A 13,472-nucleotide genomic window follows, 5' to 3' on the forward strand; every position below is an offset into this window, starting at 1 on the left:
AATGTTCAGAGAAACTTCTTCGGTAATGCTTCTGTTGCTGACAATAGCCTGTGTTTATACCTGGTTCTAACATTTGTCCTTTCTCTTGATATTGTCCACATTCTCACATTTTCAGACAAGTGTAGACAATTAGAAGATGCATTGTGATCTGATTGTGATCAGCTCTTCCTGACCACCTCCAGAGGTAGTCAGGGACCCATTGTAACTGGATATCAATCAAGTGAAAACAGATCTGGATGGTCAAACCATTTAAATCATAGTTATACCGATCTCTAAAATCATTGACAGATAGCACCATTGACTTATAGCATACATAATTGTTTTAAAATAAATACATTCATATTATTTTCAAAGAATATCTGTCAAATAATCTGCGTACAGGGAGGTAACAGGAAATCTGGTCACAATGCGGACACAGTGGATGGATAAGAGACACAATTTACTACCATGTGTAGATATAACAGGCTACAAAGTGTGCACAATCAGAATGTGGATAAGATCAGGACAAAGAATGCATATGTTAGCACCAGGTATAAATGAGGCTCATGACATTTGGAGAATATGAACATATCTCTGAACTTTCTTGAATGTCATTTTGAAAGAGCTTTGGAAATTTCATTTGAACGACCCCTATATTGATTCAGCAGTTTCTGTCACTCTTACAAAACTAATTCCACACCCAATCGTGTCTGCTTGAGATTAAAGGAGACCCACACAATGTGGGTGTGCTGATACATAACTTATTGATGGGCACTTCACATAACCATGATTTTATTTTTAAAACTGCGATCATCATTAGAAATTACAATTGCTATTAAAAAATGTGTAATAGTCAGTGACGGGGAGTAGTGAACTACATGTAATTCAACTAGCAATTGAATTACATTTAGCTGTAGCTTGGTGGTAGTTGTACTAAATTCAAATGATGGTTGTGTTTTCAGTATTTAATTACTTTTTTTTGCCATGTAGTGGTGTAACTAACTTCTGTAACTACAATTACTTTTTTTCAAAAATAACAGAAAATATGAGTAAAGTAAGCAAGATGTCCTTTCTTTTTCAGGAAGACCAGCATAATTTTCACTTGAAACATAGTTTTTATGTTTAATAGACAAAATTACACATGATGTTAACATCTGACTCCAGGGTGATCTTTCTTGCAATTTGTAGTCTATGACATTTCAGATTTAGATATGATGATTTTTCTCGAAGTAGTTTGGATGTAGTGAACTACTTTTTCAAAGTAACTATAGTTAAGTAAACTACACTGAACAAAAATATAAATGCAGCAACATGTAGTGTTGGTCGGGAGACAGACGCAGGAATGCGTAATAGGGCTTTTTATTGTACCCAAATTACGGCGTGCCAACGCACGGGGACGAAGACCAGACAAACACTATACAAAACACAGGGTAGAAACTCAAAACAAAAGAGCGAGGAGTACCATGAATAAATAACACACACGCACAGTGATTAACACACGGGACGAGACCCGTAATCATCAATGGCACAGAAGCCAAAACACACAGCACAGGTCACATGCACCAACAGACATTGTAACAATAATCGTCAGGACAATGGTGAACAAAGGGCATACTTATACAATTACTAATCATTGGGAATGGGGACCAGGTGTGCGTAATGACAGTTCCGGAGGGATCCGTGACATCATGAGCTGAAATAAAAGATCCCATATATTTTCCAAACACACAAAAAGCTTATTGTGCACACACTCTAAAATGTGCAGTTTTGTCACACAATTTTTGCACACAGATTTCTCAAGCTGTAAGGGAGCGCGCAATTGGCATGCTGACTGCATGAATGTCCACCAGAGCTGTTGCCAGAGAATTGAATGTTCATTCCTCTACCATGAGCCGCCTCCAATGTCATTTTTGAGAATTTCGCAGTACTTCCAACCGGCCTCACAACCGCAGACCACGTGTAACCACGCCAGCCCAGGACCTCCACATCCAGCTCTTTTACCAGCAGGATTGTCTGAGATCAGCTATGGGTCTTACTTCCGTCAAGATGTTTAAGGACATAATTAAGAAGAGTGACAGTTGCATCTTTCACCCCTGTCCTGACTGCAATGGGTCTAAAGGGTCCTGAACCTTGGCCATAATCTCACCCTTAACAATATGTTCAAATGTGTTCATGGTCAGTGAGGAAAGGGCTACATGCAACAATTTCAGGTTTCTGGTCCACTCCCCAACCTTTTTTTTTAGGTGTCTGTGACCAACAGATGCATATCTGTATTCCCAGCCATGTGAAATCCATAGATTAGGACCTAATACATTTCTTTCAATTGACTGATTTCCATATATGAACTGTAAGTCAGTAAAATCTTTTAAATTGTTTGTTACATTTATATTTTTGTTATTTTACATTTATATGTTTCTTAAGAGTAGCTTAACTTGTTGTAGTGTGAAATAATTGGTAGCTTGGTAAACTATATTTTCAGAATAGCTCTCCCCAACACTGGTAATAGTGGACAAGTCAATTGCATATAAAGCGAGTATAAATACTGAAATGAACTGTAGTTAAATGAAGGAAATGTATTAGAAACAAATGTCGAGTGACATTTGAGTGAGAGATGACGACTGATGCAAATATATTTTTTCTTCTTCTTGCATTTACGTTAGATATTACGTTTAAGGAATAGGGTACCTTCAGAAATCATTTTACACCCCTTGATATTTTTCCACATTTTGCTGTGTTAAAAAGTGGGATTAAAATGTATTTAATTTTCTTCGATCTACAAAAAATACTCTACTGTCAATACATGTTAGAATCACCTTGGCAACAATTACAGCTCTTTCTGGATAGGTCTCTAAGAGCTTTGCAAACCTGGATTGTACAATATTTACCCATTATTCTTTAAAAAATGATTCACGCTCTGTCAAGTTAGTTGTTGATTATTGCTGACTGGCATTTTCAAGTCTTATCGTAGATTTTCAAGCTGATTTAAGTCAAAACTGTAACTAGGCCACTCAGGAACATTTAATGTAATCTTGGTTAGCAACTCAATTGTATATTTGACCTTGTGTTTTAGGTAATTGTCCTGCTGAATGGTGAATTAATCTCCCAGTGTCTGTTGGAAAGCAGACTGAACCAAGTCTTCCTCGTAAGATTTAGCCTGTTCTTAGCTTTTTTTCCATTTATTTGTATTCTAAAAAACTCCTTGCCGATGATAAGCATACCCAGAACATGATGCAGCCACCACCATGCTTGAAAATATGAAGAGCCGTACTCAGTGATGTGTTGTGTTGGATTTGCCCTCAACATAATGCTTTGTATTCAGGACAAAAATGCATTTTTTGCAGTATAACTTTATTGCCTTATTGCAAACAGGATGCATGTTTTGGATTTTTTAAATTCTGTACAGGCTATACTTCTTTTCACTCTGTAATTTATGTTAGTAAGGTTTCCAGAGTGGCACAGCGGTCTAAGACACTGCATTGCAGTGATAGAAGTGTTACTACAGTCCCTGGTTTGATTCCAGGCTGTATCACAACTGCCCGTGATTGGGAGTCCCATAGAGCGGCACACAATTGGCCCCGCATCATTTGGGTTTGGCCGGGGTAGGCTGTCATTGTAAATAAGAATTAGTTCTTAAATGACTTGTCTAGTTAAATAAAGGTTAAAAAAATGTTTTAAATAAATAGTGTTGTGGAGTAGATTCATCCTCAGTTTTCTCCTATCACAGCCATGGTGAAATCTTTGAGCGGTTTCCTTCCTCTCTGGCAACTGAGTTAGGAAGGACACCTGTATCTTTGTAGTGACTGGGTGTATTGATACACCATCCAAAGTGTAATTAATAACTGGACCATGCTCAAATGAATATTCAATATACTTTTTTTTTTTTTACCCATCTACAAATAGGTGCCCTTCTTTGCGAACCACTGGAAAATCTCCCTGGTCTTTGTGGTTGAATCTGTGCTTGAAATTCACTGCTCGACTGAGGGACCTTAAAGATAATTGTATGTGTGGTGTACAGAGATGGGGTAGTCATTTAAAAATCCTGTTAAACTCTGTTATGCAACTTTTTATGTGACTTGTTAAGCACATTTTTACTCCTGAACTTAGGCTTGCCATAAGAAAGGGGTTCAATACTGCTTGACTGAAGACTTTTCAGATTTCATTTTTTATTCATTTGTAATCATATATAAAAACATAATTCCACTTTGACATTGCGTGGTATTGTGTGTAGATCAGTGACACAAAATCTCAATTTAATACATTTTACTGATCTTTAACACAACAAAATGTGGAAAAAGTCAAGAGGTGTGAATACTTTCTGAAGGCACTTTACCGGCTTGCCCTACCTGATAGTGCCAGTCCCCAGCTAGCTAACCCAGGGACATCCACGTTTCTCACATTGCTGTATGTCATATAGGTCACACTATGATGTTCAAAGCCATTCCAAGGAGTTTCGTAGCTTAGCTTCAGTTTCCACCCTGTCCATTTAGGTTTTCCGTATATTGATCCGTGGTGATTAGGCAAGCCCGTGCCTCATCACAGATCGCCCATTCCCGCTGCCACACTTCCCTTCACCCAGCTGATAAGCCCCAGCTAGTTTTTCCTGACAGACCAAATTTGCATTCCTCTCTAACTCGGTGAGACTGATACATTACATTAATAGTCTCCTTTACACGATTCCTATAATAAAAATGCCAGGAGAATACATATCTCGGTGGGCGAAACGAGGTGGCTGGAAGTGCCTTAAATTATCTATTGTCAAGCCCTTCATCTTCCAGTGCATTGCCACATGGATGGAACTCTCCCCTCCCCTCCCCTCCCGGTGTCAAATGTAGTATTTTAATCATGTTCCAGGCCTGGGCACTAGTAATGCCTCACTTCTCTGTCCATCCCGCGTCAGGGCTGATGACTGATCGAGGCCACCATGTGTGCTGTGCTTTGTGCCAGACCTGATACATTTCACCCAACGGTCCCCTCTCTGCTTTCAATTCCCACGCTTTAACACTCACTTGTTTTCTATCTCTCTGAATGTCTGAATGGAATCAACAGCATTCAGTGGATCTTTTCTGCACTGATTGGGTGTAAGGGTTGATTGGGGTCGGTTGACATCAACAAAGAAATGAATTGGTTCCTACTTAATTGAAAACCAACTAATCAATGTGCATATTGATTGATCAATTTCTGCAGTATAACATCCTCAGTTGTGTGCAAAATTCGTTGTCAGTGTGTGTGCGTGTGTGTGTGTCTGTGTGTCTGTGTGTGTCTGTGTAGTGTCTAACCTACTAAATAGATCGATAGTCAACAGGGTGCACCCATTGGCATCTTAACGGGCTGTGTGAACACTCCCCTTAGCTTGCCCCGTGTCAAACTCATAGTAGAGACTCACTGGGATGTTGGAAGGATATGACACGTATCAGCCAGAGCCCTGTGTATGTGATAAGATGGTGGCGGCGTCACACCTTGTCTCCTTTGGCCCCCATTGTTATGCTGAGCCTGCTGTTATTTAGTCGGGCATGACACCAGGGCCGCGCTAGGTGAGTGAACACACATCAATGACAGGGGGATGCACACACAGCCACCTTTTCGCCTCGGAGATGCACTGGAGTGATGCTGCAAGAGATAAAGAAGCCAGGCATCCGTCTACAGCCAACCACCTTCCACCTGTCTGCTCTTTGTTTACACTACATGTTTTTAAGATGGCGGCAAATGGATTCTCCTCCAAGGTCAGATTATTGCATCTATTATACTTTTTATATCAACAAGCATTGTTTTAGATTGTAGACAAATTCAATACGGGCATTAACAGGCACTAGGTCTCCCTTGGGAAAGGGTTCTTCTGACCTCAATGGGTCTTCCTGGTTAAATAAAAGTGAACTAAAACGGTATGCCTTTTGATAACACTATATTCACAAAATGGCAACAAGAGAGCACATATAATAACCAAAAACCGAGTCGGGAGAAGTGGCAGCGTGCATTAAAGACTCAAGAAATCACAACTAAACCGCATACCTCTCCCCTCCCATCATCCTGGCTAATGTGCAAATCTCTCAGACGTAAAACAGACGAACTGCAAGCCAATGTTAAGTGATTATCCGATTACAGAAATGCCTGCATTCTGGCCTTCGCTGAGTCATGGCTGAAAGAGCAGGACCGGGACGCTGATTTAGAAATCGACGGCTTTTGGGTGCCTGTACGTCAAGGCTGTGATGCAAAAACGATGGGCAAAGCACAAGGCGGTGGGGTCTGCCTCTACGTGCTCATACGTGAGAGTCTGTGTGACCCAGATATTGAACTTTTACTCTCACTTCAGCCCTTTTGCTTACCACAGGAGTTCCCCCCAAATCTCCGTCACATGCATCCTAGAGCTAACGTGGACAAGACGACGGACACCATCTCCCGGACCATGCGACAGTTACAGAGCATCTCCCCCCTGTTATGGGTGACAATAATCGCTGTTCGCTGAAAAAGTCTCTCACTCATATCTACCAATACGTCACTTCTCCTGCGAGACATGGTAAAGTGTTTGATTTGCGTTGTCGGACAGTAGAGTGGGTGAAGGAATCCATCGTCTGAGGTCCAATAGGCTCGTCTGACCATAATACTGTTTACGTCATTCCCACAGACAAACCTGTCCTGAAGAGAGGCCGCGTCAAAGCGAAGACACGTTACGGGGTGGATGGCTGAGTCATCGAAACGTACACAAAACTGACTCGGACATGTTTTACTTGCTCCTGCACCGACCTGGATTCATTGACTGGCACTGTGACCAGTTCTCTTTCATTCTGTGAGAATTAGGTGACACCAGACCCCCAGAAATTGTGCAAAAGATTCCCAAATAACAAACCTTAGGTAGCCAAATCACTCGAAACTATAACATGAAAAATATCCCTTTTCACCAGGGTGACGTCTCCCAGCGTAGGGGAGTACATAAAATGAGTAAAGAGGGAGGTTAAACGAGTTAAGTTGAAGTATAAAGACAAGGTGGAGGCTGAACTGAGTAGAGGCAACTCCTGTTCTACTTGGAGGGGATGAAATCGATGGTTGAATTGCAGTTTAAAGCTGGGAAGATAATTAAATAAACCAATGACAACTTTTACCTACGGTTTGACACCCATTTTTTTAATGATGAATTAACTGGTTTAAGGGAGTGTCTCTGAATGTAATATTCATATTGGTCATGAGAATGTTTTTAAAATATTCAGCCACATCAAAGAGAAAAAGAGCCCTGGCCCTGATGATGTTGGAGGCAGAGTGTTAAAAACTCACTGGCATATTTTCCTCCATCTTCCAGCTGTCACTGCAACAGCAAAGGATACTGTACTGAATCGAAATATAAACGCAAAGTGTAAAGTGTTGGTCCCATGTTTCATGAGATCCCATACATTTTCCATGCGCTCCAAAAAATGTATTTCTCTCAAATGTTGTGCACAAATTTGTTTACAACCCTGTTAGTGAGCTTTGTCCTTTGCCAAGATAATGTGTCCACCTAACAGGTGTGGCATATCAAGAAGCTGATTAAACAGCATGCTCATTACACAAGTACACTTTGTGCTGGGGACAATAAAAGGCCCCTCTAAAATGTGCAGTTTTGTCACACAAAGATGTCTCAAGTTTTGAGGGAGCTCGGAATTGGCATGCTGAATGCAGGAATGTCCACCATAGCTGTTGCCAGAGAATGTAATATTAATTTCTATACCATAAGCCGCTTCCAACGTTTTAGAGAATTTGGCAGTACGTCCAACCGGCCTCACCACCGCAGACCATGTTTAACCACGCCAGCCCAGGACCTTCACATCTGGCTCCTTCACCTGCGGGATCCTCTGAGACCAACCATCTGGACAGCTGATGAAACTGAGGATTATTTCTGTCTATAATAATGTCCTTTTGTGGGGAAAAACTCATTCTGATTGGCTGGCTCCCCAGTGGGTGGGCGTGGCTCCCAAGTGGGTGGGACTGGTAGGGGATAAGGGATAGGCCCACTGCGCCCCTGCCCAGTCATGTGAAATCCATTAGATTAGGATCTAATGAATTCATTTAAATTGACCGATTTCCTTATATGAACTGTAACTCATTAAAATTGTTGTAGCCCTTTCCTCACTGACCTTGAACACCTTTGAAGATATTGTTAAGGGTGAGATTATGGCCAAGGTTCAGGACCAGTTAGACCCATCGCAGTTTGCTTAAAGGGTCAGGACAGGGGCGGAAGGTGCAACTATCACTATTCTTAATTATGTCCTTAATCATCTTGAGGGTAGTAAGACCCATGGCTGACTGTTATTTGTTGACTTCTCTTCAGCTTTTAATTGTATACAACCATGTCTTAGCAGAGACGCTGTTGTCCAATTCAGATCATGACTTTAACATGGTCAACTGGTTTAAACCTCAAAGGGTGAGAGTCAACAGTTCCCGACCTGGCACACTATATTCCTTCACTGGTTCACCACAAGAGTGCATCCTTTCCCATCGTGTTTGCACTGTACACTAATTAGTGTCAGAGTAATCATGAAGCTGGGCATATTATTACGTTTGCAGACAACTTGGTTATCGTGAGTCTTTCACAAGATGAGGAGATTAGCCATGGCCCAGTGGTGGAAGAGTTCGTTGGATGGGTGTGACAGCTCCTACTTAGAACTTAATGTCAAGAAAGCCAAGGATATGACTATTGATTTCCAGCTCACTGCCACCTATGCAGATTCTGATAGATGGTGAGCCAGTGGAGACCGTTGATCAACACAAATATCTTGGCACTTTCCTTGACAGCAAACTGAGTTTCGAGGCGAAGGTGGATGCTGTGCAAAGGGAAATCAGAGCTTGCTCTTCCTGAGGAAACCCTGCAGTTTCAGGGTAGAATAAGACGCACGAGTCATACGTAGGGCGCAATCCATTTAAGGAACTCCGAGCATCCCTTGTTTGATGAATTTATGTTGCTTCCCTCAGAGTGCAAACACAAGCTCCCTAAGTTCAAACCAAATAGGTCTGAACTCACCTTCATGCCAACTGCTATCAGCTTTCTCAATAAGTAGTAAAACTGTTAGTTGAGTACATATTGTTTTTACTACATGCTGCAAAATTAATGTCCCACAGGGAATAATAAAGACTCCTATATTCTTATGAGACATAACTTGGATAATGGCTTGAGAGAGGTACAGGTGTCTGTGCATCGGCCATTGCTCATCTCTCTAGTTATCGAACAACACACCCAGCACCGTGTTAATTGTGACACAAATCAAGAAAGCCTGCTTTGCACTGGGACATGGGCCCACAATTCAAAACACCGGAACAGCGATGAACGCAGACATGGCTCGTAGCCAGGGAGTCATGGAAAATGTCCCCCATGCATGTGTGCCACTGGAGTGGATGTGTTCACAGTGAAGGAGCAGATGTGCTGCCACTCTCACGGGTTAGCAGATGTGGAGAAGGTGTGTCCAGCCCCCTGATGAGCTACACTGGAGAGGAGGAGGAGGAAAACATCACGCAGCTCTCACAGAGGCGGACTGGCACACACACACACACACACACACACACACACACACACACACACACACACACACACACACACACACACACACACACACACACACACACACACAAAGGGCCAGCTGGATGGCTGGAGTGCTACAAAGAGGGAGTGAGCAATGTGGTTTGGCATGAGTAGGAGCATAATAGGATGTACCTGACTGAAAAGCAAAAGGGAACACACAACCTGAATGGTTACTTATTTTCTTGCTAGCTGCCATTGGCCATAATCAGTCAAAGCAATTCCTTTTGGCATTGTGAATGGATAAGGAACAATTAAAAGGGGAAAATGTTACGATGGAAAAATGGGGAGTGACAGAGCAACATTTGATTGTGTGATAAAGGAATAAGTTGGGGGTGAATTAATTAACATTCAGCCCAGCATAGCTGTCAGATGTCTCTGTGCTGTTTGCCATGGTAACAAGATTTTTAACTCCCTAAAGTCTCCTCACCAAAGAAAAGTCTTCACTTTGGCAAGGAGAATAGAATGGAATAGAACTTATTTTGACAATGTCTATTTTTGTAATGTCCAGCCATTACAATGAGCCCGTCCTCCTATAGCTCCTCCCACCAGCCTCCACTGGCCTCAATATAAGTTTGTTTTTGCCATGGTTAGAAAACAAATTTTCGGCAGCACAATAATAAACAGGTTATTTTCTGAGACTATGCTCTATATACACAGGTGAATTGAGAAAGCAATTCCAATGCAATGGAGCGAGCAAGCTTATATTTCCCCAATAACCCATCCCCACCAGAATGCCTGTAACACATTTTTCAACACACATTGTCTACCCACAACCCTCTTTAAAATTCAGTCCTCTCCTGGGACTTGAGACTCGTCTGCATCAAATTTTCTATTTGCCTTACATTATATGCCTTTCATTCCAAAACGCTATACAGTGCTTGCAAAAGTATTCAGACCCCTTGGATTTGTTCACATTATGTTGTGTTACAAAATGGGATTAAAACAGATTACAATTGTCATTTTTCATCAACAATCTACACAGATTACTCTGTAACGTCAATGTTTTTAAGATAAATAAAAAAAATTACTAACATGTAGTCGTTGCATAAGTATTCAGCCCCTTGTTTGGGCAAGCCTAAATTAGCTCAGGAGTCAAATGTGGCTTAACAAATCACATAAAACGGTGCAATGCCATTGTACAGGAGTGGGATACCATTCCACAGGCCAAAATCAACAGCTTTGATCAGCTCTATGTGGAGATGTCACACTGCATGAGGTGTGTCGGTCACACCTGATATTGACTAGTTTTCTGATCCACGCCCCGTACCTTTTGTAAGGTATCTGTGACTAACAGATGCCTCCTCTGTGTGAAATAATAGGGGTTGACATGATTTTGGAATGACTAACCTTTTTTCTGTCCCCCATACATACTGTACAACATCTGTAAGGTCCCTTGGTCAAGTATTGAATTTGAAGCACAGATTCAACCACGAAGACCATGGAGCTTTTCGAGAGCCTCATAAAGAAGGGCAGTGGTTGGTAAATGGGTAAAAATATCTCCTTAAGAATATCTCTTGAAGAATGGTCAACTTAAAAGCTGTGGAGTAGATACAGTCGTCCTTCTGAACTGAGATATAGGGACCGGAATGAAACTGCACAGGAATGTCACCATGAGGCCAAGCTACACAGTTCAATGGCTGTGGGTGGATCCACAATATTGTAGTGACTCCATCGGCAAATATTTGGGCGTTTTTTCCTGGATGAAAAGAAATGGGCCGATTTAAGTACAGGCAAAATCCTAGAGGAAAACCTGCTTCAGTCTGTTTTACACCAGGGACTGGGAAAGTAATTCCCCATTCAGCAGGACAATAACCTACAACACAAGGCCAAATCTACTCTGGAGTAGCCAGAAGACAGTGAATGTTCCTGAGTGGCAAAGTTGCAGTTTTGACTTAAATCTGCTTGAAAATCTACGGCAAGACTTGAAAATGGCTGTCTACCCCTTATCCCCAACATCTCGACTGAGCTTACAAAATAAAATAATAGGCAAATATTCCACAATCCAGGTGTGCAAAGCTCTTATGGACCTACCCAAGACTCGCACCTGTAATCAATGGCAAAGATGTTTTGACTCAGGGAGCTAAATACTTATGCAACAACTATATTTTAGTTATTAAATTCTTTATTAATATATATTTTTTACATTTCCTTCCGCTTTGACATTACAGAGAATTGTGTGTAGATTGTTGACAAAAAAATTACAATTAAATTGATTTTGAATCCCACTCAGTAACACCATAAAATGTAAAATGTGAAATCAAACGGGTCTGAATACTTTTGAAAGATACTGTATATACAGCACCAATCAAAAGTTTGGACACACCTACTCATTCAAGGGTTTTTATTCTTTACTATTTTCTACATTGTAGAATAATAGTGGATATAAAAACTATGAAAAAACACATATGGAATCATGTAGTAACCAACAAAGTGTTAAACAACTCAAAATATATTTTATATTTGACATTCTTCAAAATAGCCACCCTTTACCTTGATGACTGCTTTGCACACTCTTGGCATTCTCTCAACCAGCTTCACTTGGAATGTTTTTCCTACAGTCTTGAAGGAGTTTCAACATATGCTGAGCACTTATTGGCTGATTTCCTTCACTTTTCCTTCACTCATCCCAAACCATCTCAGTTGGGTTGAGGTCGGGTGATTGTGGAGGCCAGGTTATCTGACGCAGCTCTGCATCACTCTCCTTCTTGGTCAAATAGCCCTTACACAGCCTGGGTCATTGTCCTGTTGAAAAACAAATCATAGTCCCACTAAGCTCAAACCAAATGGGATTTCGCTTCACTGCAGAATGCTGTGGTGGACATGCTGGTTACGTGTGCCTTGATTTCTAAATAAATCACAGACAGTGTCACCAGCAAATCATCCTCACACCATCACACCTCCTCCTCCATGCTTCAGGGTGGGAACCACACATACGGAGATCATCCATTCACCCACTCTGCGTCTCACAAAGACACTGCAGTTGGAACCAAAAATCTCAAATTTGGACAGATTTTCCACCGGTCTAATGTCCATTGTTCATGTTTCTTGGCCCAAACATGTCTCTTGTTCCTATCGGTGTTCTTTATTAGAGGTCTCTTTGAGGCAATTCGACCATGAAGGCCTGATTCACACAGTCTCCTCTGAACAGTTGAGATGTGTCTGGTTCTTGAACTCTGTGAAGCATTTTAAATCAGTTCTACCAAATTTCTATCAACATGTTAAATGTGCAACCAGAGGGAAAAAAATTCTAGATCACCTGTACTCTAGATCACTGTATTCTAGTACACCTGTACTGAGACACGTACAAAGCTCTCCCTCGCCCTCCACTTGGTAAATCTGACCACAACTCTATCCTCCTGACTCCTGCTTACAAGTAAAAATTGATGCAGGAAGCACCAGTGACTCAGTCTATAAAAAAGTGGTAAGATGAAGCAGATGCTAAACTACAGGACTGTTTTGCTATCACAGACTGGAACATGTTCCTGGATTCTTCCGATGGCATTGAGGAATACACTACATCAGTCTTTATCAATAAGTGCATCAAGGACATTGTCCCCACAGTGACTGTACGTACATACCCCAACCAGAAGCCATGGATTACAGGCAACATTTGCACTGCGCTAAAGGGCAGAGCTGCCGCTTTCAAGATGCGGGACTCTAACCTGGAAGCTTACAAGAAATCCTGATATGCCCTGCGACGAACCATCAAACAGGCAAAGCGTGAATACAGGGCTAAGATTGAATCATACTACACCGGCTCCGACGCTCGTCTTATGTGGCAGGGCTTGCAAACTATTACAGACTACAAAGGGAAGCACAGCCGCGAGCTGCCCAGTGACACGAGTCTACCAGACGAGCTAAATCACTTCTATGCTCGCTTCGATGCAAGCAACACTGAGGCATGCATGAGAGCATCAGCTGTTCCAGACGACTGTGTGATCACGCTCTCCGTAGC

This window comes from Oncorhynchus nerka, linkage group LG5 (genome assembly GCF_034236695.1).
Source record: "Oncorhynchus nerka isolate Pitt River linkage group LG5, Oner_Uvic_2.0, whole genome shotgun sequence".
In the NCBI taxonomy this organism is placed as follows: domain Eukaryota; kingdom Metazoa; phylum Chordata; class Actinopteri; order Salmoniformes; family Salmonidae; genus Oncorhynchus; species Oncorhynchus nerka.